The 14795-nt window shown below is 42.4% G+C and overlaps 1 protein-coding gene across 1 annotated transcript in view; it reads left to right on the forward strand.

The window, feature by feature from the left end:
• The window catches only part of LOC137333065 (nuclear protein AMMECR1-like), a 179701-nt gene that overhangs the window by 145488 nt on the left and 19418 nt on the right, over positions 1-14795 (forward strand). The window lies entirely within an intron of this gene.

The raw sequence follows: 14795 nt of genomic DNA on the forward strand, positions 1-14795 counted from the left end.
CCTAATTGTAGGTCACATAAGAAAAGGAGTAGGCCATCCGGCCCCTCGAACCTGCTCCACCATTCAATAAGATCATGGCGGATCTTCTACCTCAACTCCACTTTCTCGCCCTATCCCCATAATCCCTTGATTCCTTTAGTGTCCAAAAATCTGTCGATCTCAGTCTTGAATATACTTAAAGACTAAGCATCCACAGCCCTCTAGGGTAGAGAATTCTGAAGATTCACAACTGAGTGATTATATTTTTCCTCATCTCAGTCCTAAATGGCTGACCCATTCACACATTTTAAATTGCCCTATCTGACTTTTGATAAAATAATTTATTTCTTCGGTCATGTTTTTTTAAAAATGGATAGTGTCTAAAAAAATTTCTAAATGTGACTGTTCTATTATAAAGATTCTAAAAAATAGTTTAAAGACATTCTATAAACATTTATTTTGTAAATGAGATACTGGAGAGGATGAGGTTATTGAACTATTTTAAAAGACTTTCTATCTATGCCAATTGCATGATATGCTTTAATTTCCCAGCTCCACCACATGTAATGTACCTTTATATTAATATATTTTGCTATTTTGAAAGTTCTTCTATAATTTAGAAAGGATGTCGAGGACTTAGAGAGGTCGCAGAGGAGATTTACTAGATTGGTTCCAGGGATGCGGGACTCCAGATACGTGATGAGATTAGAGAAGCTCGGGTTGTTCTCCTTCGAACAGAGAAGGTTAAGGGAAGATTTAATAGAGGTGTTCAAAATCATGAAGGATTTTAATAGCGTAAATAAGGAGAAACTGTTTCCAGTGGTAGAAGGGTTGGTAACCAGAGGACACATTTAAGGTAATTGGCAAAAGAACCAGAGGTGAGATGAGTTTTTTTAAAGCCGCAAGTTCTGATCTGGAGTGCACTGCCTGAAAGGGTGGTAGAAGCAGGTTCAGTAATAACTTTCAAAAGGGGATTGGATAAATACTTGAAGGGGAAAAATTTGCAGGGCTATGGGGAAAGGGCAGGGGAGTGTGACTAATTGGATAGCTCTTTCAAAGAGCTGGCACAGGCACAAGAGGTCGAATGGCATCTGTATCATTCTATGATTCTATAATGTAAATTAATGACTTTTAGCAATAACATAGTGCTCATGCACTACTAGTTCCTCCATTAAAACCGACCAATCAAATCTCTAAATTTTCATCATCCTTTAATGATGCTTCCTTCCAAAAAGGTGGGAAATGGTGTTCCACAGGGATCGATGCTGGGACCATTGTTGTTCACAATTTACATTGACAATTTGGATGCGGGAATTGGAAGTATGATTTCAAAATTTGCAGATGATATGAAATTGGGGGATGTAGTTAATACAAAGGTGGATTGTGTCAAAATGCAAGAAAATATTAATAAACTTGCAGAGTGGGTGTGTAATTGGGAAATGAATTTCAATATAGATAAGTGGTGAGGTGCATTTTGATAGGATGGATAAGGAGGCTACGTATTGCTTGGATAATGAGTCTAAATGGGGTAGTGGAGTAAAGGGATCTCGGGGTACAGATACACCACTAAAAATAGCAACTCACGTTAATAAGGCCATAAAAAGGCAAACTAAGCACTAGGGTTAATTTCTGGAGGGATAGAATTGAAAAGCAGAGAAGTTATGTTAAACTTGTATAGAACCTTGGTTCAATTACACAAGGAGTACCGTGCACAGTTCTGGTCTCCATATTATAAAAAGGATATAGAGGCATTGGCGAGGTTGCAAAAAAGATTCACAAGGATGATACCAGAACTGAGAGGGTGTCCTCAGCAGGAAAGATTAAACAGGCTGGGGTTCTTTTCTCTGGGGGGAAAAAAAGGCTGAGGGCTGACCTGATAGAGGTCTTTAAGATAACGAAAGGCTTTGTTTGGGTAGAAGTAGAGAAAATGTTTCCATTTGTGAGGTCATCAATATAAGATAGTCACTGATAAATCCAATATGGAATTCAGGAGAAACTTCTTTACCCGAAGAGTGGTAAGAATGTGGAACGCGCTGCCACAAGGAGTTGTTGAGGCAAATGGTATAGATGCATTTAAGGGGCAGCTATATAAGTACACTGGGGAGAAAGGAATAGAAGGGTATGCTGATAGGGTTAGTTGAAGTAGGGAGGGAGAAGGCTCGTGTGGAGCATAAACGCTGGCATACCCAAATTGGGCCAAACTGCTTGTTTCTGTCCTGTAAACTCGATGTAAAAAGTAAATGTAAATATTAGTTATACCAGAATGTGATAAAAATTACACTAACCTTATTTATAGTTAGCCATTGAATGGTAGAAATCCTACCAAGCAGTACAGATGTGTCCTTTCTCTGGGACTTAGAGCTTTGATTCTTCAAGTGAGTAGGGGCTTTAGCTCCTGTTGACATGAGAGGCACTTCATCGGAACAGTCATTTTCATCCCTCTTCTACAGCAGTGCTGTCCAATAGAAGTTTCTGATGAGCCACAGGAGTGGCTATGGTAACACTGTTTTAGCCTCGTGCACTAATTTTAATCAAAAATGCTTTACACACAATACAGGTAAATGTAATTCACATTTATATTTATTTAACATCTACCACCATCCATTTGAAACTTTGCAGTCACACCAAAGTTTGGCATTCTGGCATGAAGTTATCAGACACGGCATATCTTAGTAGAGCTCCTATGTTTTTGTCCAGCAGTTGCAAGCAGTACTTGACTTCATCAGAGTGATTGCTGAGAACATTGACTCGCAGAACGAGACATGCCAAACCCCCCCCCCCCTCCTGCTCTCCATCCAGAACGTGGTTGGATCCTGCCATGATGTGCCCGGTTAGAGCTGCTCGTTAATGCTTGGGAGTGCTTTCTTCTGGCCTGGAACAGTTAGTCTGGTTCAGTTGACGAGGATAACAGCGTCCCTCGCCATACAATGTTGCTGGTGTATCCACGGTGCTGAAGTCTGGCACTTTCACCCATGGAACACAGCATTTTAAAGCACACACAATGCTAAAAAAAACACTTACACACACTGCTTTTCTCCATTTTCCCAATTAATGCACAGAAAGTTTGAAGTACACATGTGTACGCCATACTAATATGAGTATTGAGATCACATGCCCAACAGCAGTGCCTTATCACTTTTTTTGCTAATCAAAAATCCAATTAGCCACATCTGAGTTCCCAGTTAGCCACATAGCCCAGTGGATAATGTATTGGACAACACTGTTCTATAGTGCCCACAGATTACTGTGACGTCAGGAAGAAATTTACAAGTTATACAAACATGCAAGTGGCGGGGAAAAACATAAAAAATAAAAAGCATTTTTCTCAATGTTTAAACTATTATAATTTTTGAGCAAAAGGTATTGTTTTGGATGGCACTTTTATTTTATTACTGAGAGGGATAATTGCACCAACAACAAGGAAAATGTCCCAAGGCACTTCACAGGAGTGTAATCAGACAAAAATTGACTGCGAGCCAAAAAAGGAGATATTAGGACAGGTGACTAAAAGCTTGGTCAAACGGGTAGGTTTTACGGAGGCACTTAAAGGTGGAGAGACTTAGAAAGGGAATTCCAGAACTTAGAGCTGAGACAGCTGAAGGTATAGCTACCAATGGTGGGATGACTAGAGTGGAGGATGCACAAGAGTCCAGAATTGGAGAAATACAGAGATCTTGGAGGGTTGTAGGGCTGGAGAAGGTTACGGGGATGGGGAGGGGCAAGGCCTTGGAGGGATTTGAACATGGGGATGAGAATTTTAAAATCAAGATGTTGTTGGAGCCAATGTAGGTCAGCGAGTACAGTGGTGATGGGTGAACAGGACTGGGTACAGGTTAGAATACAGGCAGAAGTGTTTTGGATGAGCTCAAGTTTATGGAAGGTGGAAGATGGGAGGCTGGCCAGGAGAGCTTTGGCATAATTGAGTCTGGAGGTAACAAAAGCATGGATGAAGATGTCAGCAGCAGATAAGCTGAGGTGGGGCGGAGACAGGCGATGTCACAGCGGTGTAAGTAGCCGGTCTTTGTGATGGAGATGATATAGGGTCGGAAACTCAACTCGGGGTCAAATAGGACGTCGAGGTTGTGAACTGTTTGGATCAGTCTGAGATAGTGGCCAGGGAGGGGGATGGAATCAATGGGGAGGGAACGGAGATTGTGATGGGGGCTAACGATGATGGCTTTGGTTTTCCTGATATTTAATTGGAGAAAATTGCAGCTCATCCAGGACTGGATATTGGACAACATAGAGGCAGTAGAGGGGTCAAGAGAGGTGGTGGTGAGGTAGAACGGGGTGCTGTGAGTGTATATTTGGAACCTGACATCATGACTTCGGATAATGTCGCCGAGGGGCAGCATGTCGATGAGAAATAAGGGGTACTCCAGAGGCAACAGTGTGGGGTCGGGAAGAGAAGCCATTGAAGGTGATTCTCTGGCTATGACTCAATAGGTAAGAGTGGAACCAGGCGAGAGGGCAGTCTCGCTCAGCTCAGCTCGGAGGAGAGGCGTTGGAGGAGGATAGTGCGGTCAACTGTGTCAAAGACTGCAAAAAGGACGAGAAGGATGAGGGATAATATACCATTATATAATGGGGGAGTGCACCATGGTCACAGTCACAGAGAATGTCATTTGTGACTTTGATTAGTGCTGTTTCAGTGCTGTGGCAGGGTGGAAACCTGATTGGAAAGGTACAACATGGAGTTGCTGAAAAGACAGATTTGGGAAGTGACAACACATTCAAGGACACTGGAGAAGAAAGGGAGATTGGAGATGATTTGCAAGGACAAAGCAGTCAAGAGTGTGTTTTTTGAGGGGGGGTGATGATGGAAGATTTGAAAGGGGGAGACAGTACCTGAGGAGAGGGAACCATTAATAATATCAGCTAGCATGAGGGCCAGGAAAGGAAGTTGGGTGGTCAGCGGTTTAGTGGGCATAGGGTTGAGAGCAGGAGCTGGGTCTCATGGACAAGATGAGCTTGGAGATGGCATTTTTTTTATTCGTTCATGGGATGTGGGCGTCACTGGAGAGGCCAGCATTTATTGCCCATCCCTAATTGCCCTTGAGAAGGCGGTGGTGAGCCGCCTTCTTGAACCGCTGCAGTCCAAGTGGTGAAGGTTCTCCCACAGTGCTGTTAGGAAGGGAGTTCCAGGATTTTGACCCAGCAACGATGAAGGAACGACGATATATTTCCAAGTCGGGATGGTGTGTGACTTGGAGTGGAACATGCAGGTGGTGGTGTTCCCATGTGCCTGCTGCTCTTGTCCTTCGAAGTGGTAGAGGTCGCGGGTTTGGGACATGCTGTCGAAGAAGCCTTGGCGAATTGCTGCAGTGCATCCTGTGGATGGTACACACTGCAGTCACAGTGCGCCGGTGGTGAAGGGAGTGAATGTTTAGGCTGCTGGATGGGGTGCCAATCAAGCGGGCTGCTTTGTCCTGGATGGTGTCGAGCTTCTTGAGTGTTGTTGGAACTGCACTCATCCAGGCAAGTGGAGAGTATTCCATCACACTCCTGACTTGTGCCTTGTAGATGGTGGAAAGGCTTTAGGGAGTCAGGAGGTGAGTCACTCGCCGCAGAATACCCAGCCTCTGACTTGCTCTTGTAGCCACAGTATTTATATGGCTGGTCCAGTTAAGTTTCTGGTCAATGGTGACCCCCAGGATGTTGATGGTGGGGGATTCGGCGATGGTAATGCCACTGAATGTCAAGGGGAAGTGGATAGACTCTCTCTTGTTGGAGATGGTCATTGCCTGGCACTTGTCTGGCGCGAATGTTACTTGCCACTTATGAGACCAAGCCTGGATGTTGTCCAGGTCTTGCTGCATGCAAACTCAGACTGCTTCATTATTTGAGGGGTTGCGAATGGAACTGAACACTGTGCAATCATCAGTGAACATCCCCATTTCTGGCATTATGATGGAGGGAAGGTTATTGATGAAGCAGCTGAAGATGGTTGGGCCAAAGAACTGCCCTGAGGAACTCCTGCAGCAATGTCCTGGGGCTGAGATGATTGGCCTCCAATAACCACTACCATCTTCCTTTGTGCTAGGTATGACTCCAGCCACTGGAGAGCTTTCCCCCTGATTCCCATTGACTTCAATTTTACTGGGGCTCCTTGGTGCCACACTCGGTCAAATGCTGCCTTGATGTCAAGGGCAGTCACTCTCACCTCACCTCTGGAATTCAGCTCTTTTGTCCATGTTTGGACCAAGGCTGTAATGAGGTCTGGAGCCGAGTGGTCCTGGCGGAACCCAAACTGAGCATCGGTGAACAGGTTATTGTTGAGTAAGTGCCGCTTGATAGCACTGTCGACGAAACCTTCCATCACTTTGCTGATGATTGAGAGGAGACTGATGGGGCGGTAATTGGCCGGATTGGAGATAGGAGAGAAACTAGAGAAAGATGTGATTTCAGGACTAGGGCAGGAAGCCATTGGCTTCGTGGGCAACGGATAGGGAAGGATGCGGTAGAGGCAACTGAATGGATGGTCTCAATCAATGTGCCCTCTAATTTTTTTCACCCATGTGCGGAATGAATATGGGTTTGTGCACCGATATAAAGGCTGTGTGCGCCACCGTAAACAAAAAATCATAACTGAATGGAACAATTTTTTTAGAAAACATTATTCAGGGTATACAACAAACAGAACAAATGTACAAAATAATAGATAATTGTAACAAAGCAAGCTGTCAAGGATTTTTTATTAAACAAAACTGGTTTTAGAAATTTCAGAAGTAAACACTGTGGCCAGGGGAATGGGGACATCCTGATTGAGATCCAGAGTCTGTAGGTGACAGGCCAGATGATGGAGAAGAAGGTGACTGTCTCTGGTTCGGATGTTTTTCTCTTCTGTCTCTCCTTGTCTTCCAGTCTTTATATATTTTCTCCAGGTTTACTTCTCTACCAATTGACAGATGAGATTTGATCCACATAAGCATATCAAGGTGATTTTCTTTCAAACCGTTTTGTGATTTCATTTTATATTATTCATAAGACTGAAGTCACGCTCACAATCAGCACTTGAAGCTTGAAACGTTGCACTAGTTGTGAAACCACATTGTGCCGCTCTGAATTTTGTAGAGTGAAAGTCATCACTGAAATGTTTTCAATGACATTGTTTCAATCTTCTCTGCAATTAAGTACTTGTAGTTGTATTGGCTCACAATGAGTTCCTTCTCATCCATGATGTTTTGCCCAGAAGACCTTACTTGACCAAGGATCAGGATTTGTCTGTATTTATCAACCATTTTCTGGGAACCTTTTATCCAGATGATCACATGGTAGGGGAATGAATGTCAGAATGGAATCTCCCTTGAATGGTTCATCTCTTGTACATGATGCAATTAGATTTTTCACTATGTTGCACCAGAAGACTGTCTCGCTGAGATACTGCCCTCTGATCCTGCGGATCTTGGCCCTCGTCGACTGCCTTGTTACAATTATCTATTATTTTGTACATTTGTTCTGTTTGTTGTATACCCTGAATAATGTTTTCTAAAAAAATTTTTCCATTCAGTTGTGATTTTTTTTATGGTGGCGCACACAGCCTTTATATCAGTGCACAAACCCATATTCATGCTCCACGCCAAATTCATAGCTAATTTGTTGTGGTGCAAGTGAAGCAAAATTGAAAGCGGATGAAAGAGTTCATCAAGTTCATTTTCTGGGAACCTTTTATCCAGATAATCACATGGTAGGGAAATGAATGTCAGAATGGAATCTCCCTTGAATGGTTCATCTCTTGTACATGATGCAATTAGATTTTTCACTGTGTTGCACCTGAAGACTGTCTTGCTGAGATACTGCCCTCTGATCCTGCGGATCTTGGCCCTTGTTAACTGTACAGCTTCGATTGTTGTTAAACAGCTCTTCTGAAAGCATTTGCACAATTCTGCTAGCTCAAACAGAATATCATTCAATGCCGCTATGGTGCTACAGTAAGTAGAGTCTGAGAGCTTCTTCAGGCAATACTTGGCAACTGGGTCATTGTTCTGTTTTTTCATGCTCAAAGTATTGAAGAAGAGCACCGTAATTGCGCATCAGAGCACTAACAGCAAAATGTCTCGATAGCCACCTCATTCATTTAGCGGTCAAAAGGACATTCTGTGACATTTACAATTTCCTCAAATTGTCCTTTTCGAACTGAAGATCTGCAGAAGACTGTATAAATGGTTCTCAGCAATGTCTCTATTTCCTTTACCATTGGTTCTTTGTTCCAGGCATCAACTATTCCCAAATTTTCTCGATGGGCCTCACAGTGTTGCTCTACTAAATGTGGAATGGATTGCTTAAGCTGTGTGGCAATGCCATTGTTTTTTCCAAGCATGACAGAAGCACCATCTGAAGTGAACATCACCATTTTCATCATGTCCAGCTGATTCAGAATGTAGACGTCTTTGATAGCCGTTGTAACAACAATTCCACCAAATACTGTCTTGTGCACTGCAGAACCCGCTTCCCTGAACTTGAAATAATTGATAAGCATCTTGCTAACTGAAATATTCGTGCTCTCATCAATAATTGGCGAATCTCCGACATAATTTCTGCATGGACGACACTGTTGATTGATTACAAAAATTCAAAGGCATAGTTTTTGCTAGGCCAGCTTGCTGGTACCTGGAGATATTTAGCCATGTGGTCGTGTATATGTTGCACGGACTGCATGGAGTTGCTCATTTGTACTCCAAGCAGTACATTGTCTGTGAGAATCTTTATTTCATCTGGCTTCGATCACGGTCTCACCATCAGGTCCATTCTAGTCTCTCTGTCAGCAGCAGTTTCTGTTAACATTTCCTGCAAGCCGAATCCCAGTGGGCAAGAATTTCTGTTTCTAAGAACAACCACAGCAGATTCATGTGATTTGTTTGATAAATGCTTCTTCATATAGTCTAACTTCCATCCGTCTTCCCTTTTCTTGCCGGTGGAGAAACCACCTGATATTTTTGCTCCAGCATACATTTTGCAGATCAAGCCCACATCTGTGCTATATTGGAATATTTCCCTCACTTGTACATGGATCTTGCTTCTTGATTCATGAGATTCTGCCTCTACAATTTCATCTAGCCCTTGTTCTTTAAATGCAAGACAGGATTTCTTCTTTGCGCTGGCTCCATTGTTGACTGATGCTATTGCCTTCCGCTTAAACATGGGTATAACGGTGTGGTGTTGCAGTGACTCCCGACTCCCGAGCTTTTAGTTGAATCAGCTTAATAACGCTGATTCAAACAGAAATAAATCGTGTGCAATCAGAATTGTTAATTTGAGTCAGAAATACAAAACAGCTGTCAAATCAGTCAGTGTGAATTTGGGGATAAGGAACAGTTTAATTGAAGCTCCTCCCCCCCCACCCCACCCCACTCCATTGAATCCTCAGTGGGGTTTTAAAAAATTATTGCATTACAATTGTACATTTTGCATGTCACATTAGTTTTGGCTGCCTCTGTGTAAGGCAGGGAGCAGTTTGGTTATGCACACTGTCATGAGCAAACTGCTCCCTGCCTTACATAGAAGCCGCAACCCAACTCAGCCCAGCCACCAGCGCCCCCAGCAAAACTCAGCCCAGCCACCAGTGTCCCCAACAAAACTCAGCTCTGGGAGTCCTGGCCCAGGTTTGGTGCGCAGACCGAGTGTCGAAGTGCGCGGCCCACAACGGACTGCTGCGCGGTCGCGCACGTGCGCAGCTTACAGGGAATGGTGGTCTCAATCTTAAGTCAATGAACTCCTCGCACGTGATGGAAGTGAGCATGGAAGGGGCAAGAGAGAAGGGTTTAAGCAGACGGTTTGTAGTGGAGAAAAGGAGCCGGGGGTTATCTTTACATTCCAGGAGGATTCTGGAGTAGTGAGCAGTTTTGGCAGAGGAGAGCAGGTCCCGATGGTGCTTGATGTGGAGCAGCCGGATCTAGCGATGAATAGCTGAACCACTTGTGAGTCATATACGTTCAAGTCTGCACCCTTTGGATTTAATAGAGGGAAGATGGGAACCATACCATGGGGGTTGACAAGGGTTGAAGATAGCAAGGGTACTGTTGGATGAAAAACTAAAACCAAGATTGGAAGAAGATGTTTGAGGCACTTCAATGTTAAGCTTAAAACACTGTGGCCTAAGTCAGTCAAACAATTTGGCCTGGACCATTGTGGATGGCCATTTGTTCAAGATCCTGGCCATTGGAGACTCAGCAATGGGGGAGTCTCCCGGGCAGTATTACACCAATGATCGATTGCTTCTGCATGAACTATAAATCCACCATAGAAAATAAAGTGGAGAAAAATATATTTTCTAATCATGTAAAGAACAACAACTTGCATTTATATAGCACGTTTAACGTAGTAAAACGTCCCAAGGCACTTCAGAGGAGCGATTATCGAACAAAATTTGACACCAACATCATCTGATAAGGAGATATTTGGACAGGTGACAATGAGGTGGTTTTAAGGAGCGTCTTAAAGGAGGAGAGAGGCAGAGAGGCGGAGAGGTTGAGGGAGGAAATTCCAGAGCTTAGAACACAGCCGCCAATGGTGGAGCAATTAAAATGGGGGATGCGCAAGAAGCAAGAATTGGAGGAGCACAGAGATCTCGGAGGGTTGTAGGGCTGAAGGAGGTTACAGAGATAGGGAGGGGCGAGGCCATAGAGGGATTTGAAAACAAGGACAAGAATTTTAAAATTGAGGCGTTCTCGGACCGGGAGCCAATGTTGGTCATCGAGCAGAGAGTTGATGGGTGAACGGGATTTGGTGCGAGTTAGGATACGGGCAGCAGAGTTTTGGATGAGCTCGAGTTTATGGAGGATGGAAGATGGGAGGCCGGCCAGGAGAGCATTGGAATAGTCAAGTCTGGAGGTAACAAAGGCATGGATGAGGGCTTCTGCAGCAGATAAGCTGAGGCAGGGGCAGAAACGGGTGATATTATGGAGGTGGAAGTAGGCGGTCTTGGTAATGAAGCAGTTATGTGGTCGGAAGCTCATCTCAGGATCAAACAGGAGAAAAAGTATTTTTAAAGGGAGGAAAGAAGAATAAACAAACTCTAAGCAAATGCTGCAATTCCACTATGGGAGATAGGGTAAAAATGCTTAGAATCATAGAAAGGTTACAGCATGGAAGGAGGCTATTCGGCCCATCGAGTCCGTGCTGGCTCTATGCAAGAGCAATCCAGCTAGTCCCACTCCTCCGCCCTATCCCTGTAGCTCTGCAAATGTTTTCCTTTCAAGTATTTATCCAGTTCCCTTTTGAAGGCTATGATTGAATCTGCCTCCACCACACCCTCAGGCAGTGCATTCCAGATCCTAATCACTAGTTGTGTAAAAATGTTTTTCCTCATGTCACCTTTGGTTCTTTTGCCAATCACCTTAAATCTATGTCCTCTAGTTCTTGACCCTTCCGCCAATGGGAACAGTTTCTCTCTTTCTACACTGTCTAGACCCTTCGTGATTTTGAATACCTCTATCAAATCTCCTCTCAACCTTCTCTGTTCCAATGAGAACAACCCCAGCTTCTTCAGTCTATCCATGTAACTAAAGTCCCTCATCCCTGGAATCATTTTAGTAAATCTCTTCTGCACCCTCTCTAAGGCCTTCACATCTTTCCTAAAGTGCAGTGCCCAGAACTGAACACAATACTCCAGTTGTGGCCGAACCAGTGTTTTATAAAGATTCATCATGACTTCCTTGCTTTTGTACTCCATGCCTCTATTTATAAAGCCCAGGATCCCATATGCTTTTTTAACCGCTTTCTCAACCTGCCTTGCCACCTTCAACGATTAGTGCACATATATCCCCAGATCTCTCTGTTCCAGTACCCCTTTTAGAATTGTGCCCTTTAGGTTATATTGCCTCTCCTCATTCTTCCTACCGAAATGTATCACTTCGCATTTTTCTGCGTTAAATTTCATCTGCCACCTGTCAGCCCATGCCACCAGCCTATCTATATCCTCTTGAAGTCTATCACTATCCTCCTCACTGTTCACTACACTTCCAAGTTTTGGGTCATCTGCAAATGTACACCCAAGTCCAAGTCATTAATATATATCAAGAAAAGCAGTGGTCCTTGTACCAACCTCTGGGGAACACCACTGTACACCAACCTCTAATCTGAAAAACAACCGTTCACTCCCACTTTCTGTTCCCTGTTACTTGGCCAATTATGCATCCATGCTGCTACTGCCCTTTTTATTCCATGGGCTTGAATCTTGATGTCAAGCCTATTATGTGGCACTTTATCAAACGCCTTTTGAAAGTCCATTATACACCACATCAACTGCATTGCCCTCAGCGACCCTCTCTGTTCCCTCATCAAAAAATTCTATCAAGTTAGTTAAATATGATTTGCCTTTAACAAATTCATGCTAGCTTTCCTGAATCAATCCACACTTGTCCAAGTGACTGCTCGTTCTGTCCCGGATTATCATTTCTAAAAGTTTCCCCACCACTGAGATTAAACTGACTGGCCTGTTGTTGCTGGGTTTATCCTTGCGCCCTTTTTTTGAACAAGGGGTAACGTTTGCAATACTCCAGTCCTCTGGCATCACCCTTGCATCTAAGGATGTTTGGAAGATTATGGCCAGTACCTCCGCAATTTCCATCCTTACTTCCCTCAGCAACCAAGGATGCATCCCATCCAGACCTTGTGACTTATCTACTTTAAGGATAGCTAGCCTTTCTAGTACCTCGTCTTTATCAATTTTTAGCCCATCCAGTATCTCAACTACATCTTCCTTTACTGAGACTCTGGCAGCATCTTCTCCCTTGGTAAAGACAGATGCAAAGTACTCATTAGTACCTTGGCTATGCCCTCTGTCTCCATAATGGTTATAATATAAATAACTACAAGTAAGTGATTTTGTATCTTAAGCAAGTTTTGTAATGTAGGTAAATATTATTACAAATATTAGATCTGAAGGGCATACCTTTTCAGTATTGGTGATGTGTAACTTTTAATCTTGTATCAGTCATGTGATGTATTGCCTCATTAAATTTGCTCAATTATAACGATGGGCAATCCAGTTATGTTTAGACTGCTGCGGGACCATTATAAACCAGAGAAACCTCTCCCAAACAATGCCACAGAACATCTATAAGCAGACAAAAACTTTTGATGAGATGAAGTACAAGACAAAGCCTTAAATAATTTGGTTAAAATACTCTGACAGTGCAATATTTTGCAGTTAAGATTTATATAAGATTGTTGGTACATAAAGTACTTGTTCTACAATGTTAACCAATAACCAGTGTGATTCATTTCTGTTCAGAAGTAAGGTTTTTTTTCCATTTTTCTTTTGGCCTTATTGCACATACACCTAACTTGAAGTTTGGAACCTTTTTGATCGGTAGTGTAGATAATCCACAGTAAACTTTGCAACCCCTTGCCATAAGTGTAATTTCTCCAAAACGTGCATCACTTAGAGTAGTCTGTGGCACTTGTGAGTAGACCATTTAAAGATTTGTATGTGTAAACTGATGTTGGCAGTAACAGCATTTCAATTAGAGACCTGGTGTAGCCTTTCTGCTCACTTCTCTTGTGACACTGAGCAAGAAGAATAGCCTGCAGCCTGGCTCTAGTTCCCAGCTAGGACTTGATACAGTAACATATGCAGTAAGTTCACCATCACAGATCTGCTACTTCAACCAATCTGAACAGAAACGGGGTGCTTTTTTTAAAAATTGAGGGATCTATGTGAAGGATACTACCAAGATTGAAGAAAGAAGGCAAGGTAAATCTAGTAGTGGTTAGGTGATATCTACTTTGGATTTTAAAATCCTATAGATTGTGCAAAGAAGAGAAGAATGACAAAAGTCTGAAACATTAACTGCCTGACCTGCTAAATGTTTTCCAGTATTTTCTATTTTTATTTCAGATTTCCAGCATCCGCAGTATTTTGTTTTGGTGTATGAATGAGGAAGGTTGGGTGTTCCAGTTTTTCAGGCAGAAGTTGACCATTTGTCCATCTAGCCTATTCAGGCAACTTCTCATAAGACTACTTTGATGCTTTTCTAAATCTAATAACCCTGAAAACCTGAATAGTATTTGCTGACAAGAACTTGTTTGGTGCCTTTTATATCTACATCATAGTTTCTTGTTCCACCACCTTTGCTAGAAGTATGTTACCCGTGTATATAACCATTTAACTGAAAAAAATTGCCTTAAATTTCCCAGTTTGTAATTAGGGTCAGTGTAAAATAGAAAAGAAAAAAAGTCAAAGACAAAGGTACTTGACTGGGAAAAAATAAATTTTAACAAGATAAATGGGGACCTGGCCCAGATTAAAAGAAAGAAAAAAATGCATAAAGAACTGTAGATCAGAAATAGGAAATATTTAAACAGTAGATGGAAATGATACAAATCAAGTATATTCCAAAAGGCAAGAAAGGGAATATATTGAATGAATAGGGAGATTAGATCAAATTTGAAACTAAAAACAGAAGCTTTGAGTTATTACAGGGAAGCTAATAATATAAAGAAATCTAAGAACAATATAAATATAGGAAAGTTACAAAAAGAGAGATGAGCAAGGCAATAAAGTATGAGTAAAAAATTAGGAAAACGCATAATGGACAATAAAAAAGCCTTTTTATTGCCATGTTAGTAGTAAGAGGATAGTCAAGTTAAGGGTGGGTCTCCTAAGAAATGAAAGCGGATTAGAGGGACCTTGGTTTTCAGATACACATGTCTTTAAAGTTGGCACTGCAAATAAATAAGGCCATTAAAATAAAAAAGGCAAATGGAATCCTTGATCTGAAGACATAATATAAAAGCAGAAAATGTAATGTTGAACTTATAAACACCTTAGTTAGGTTGTTGTTGGAGTAGTGTATACAGTTTATAGAAAGGAT

This window comes from Heptranchias perlo, chromosome 15 (genome assembly GCF_035084215.1).
Source record: "Heptranchias perlo isolate sHepPer1 chromosome 15, sHepPer1.hap1, whole genome shotgun sequence".
Taxonomy (NCBI): domain Eukaryota; kingdom Metazoa; phylum Chordata; class Chondrichthyes; order Hexanchiformes; family Hexanchidae; genus Heptranchias; species Heptranchias perlo.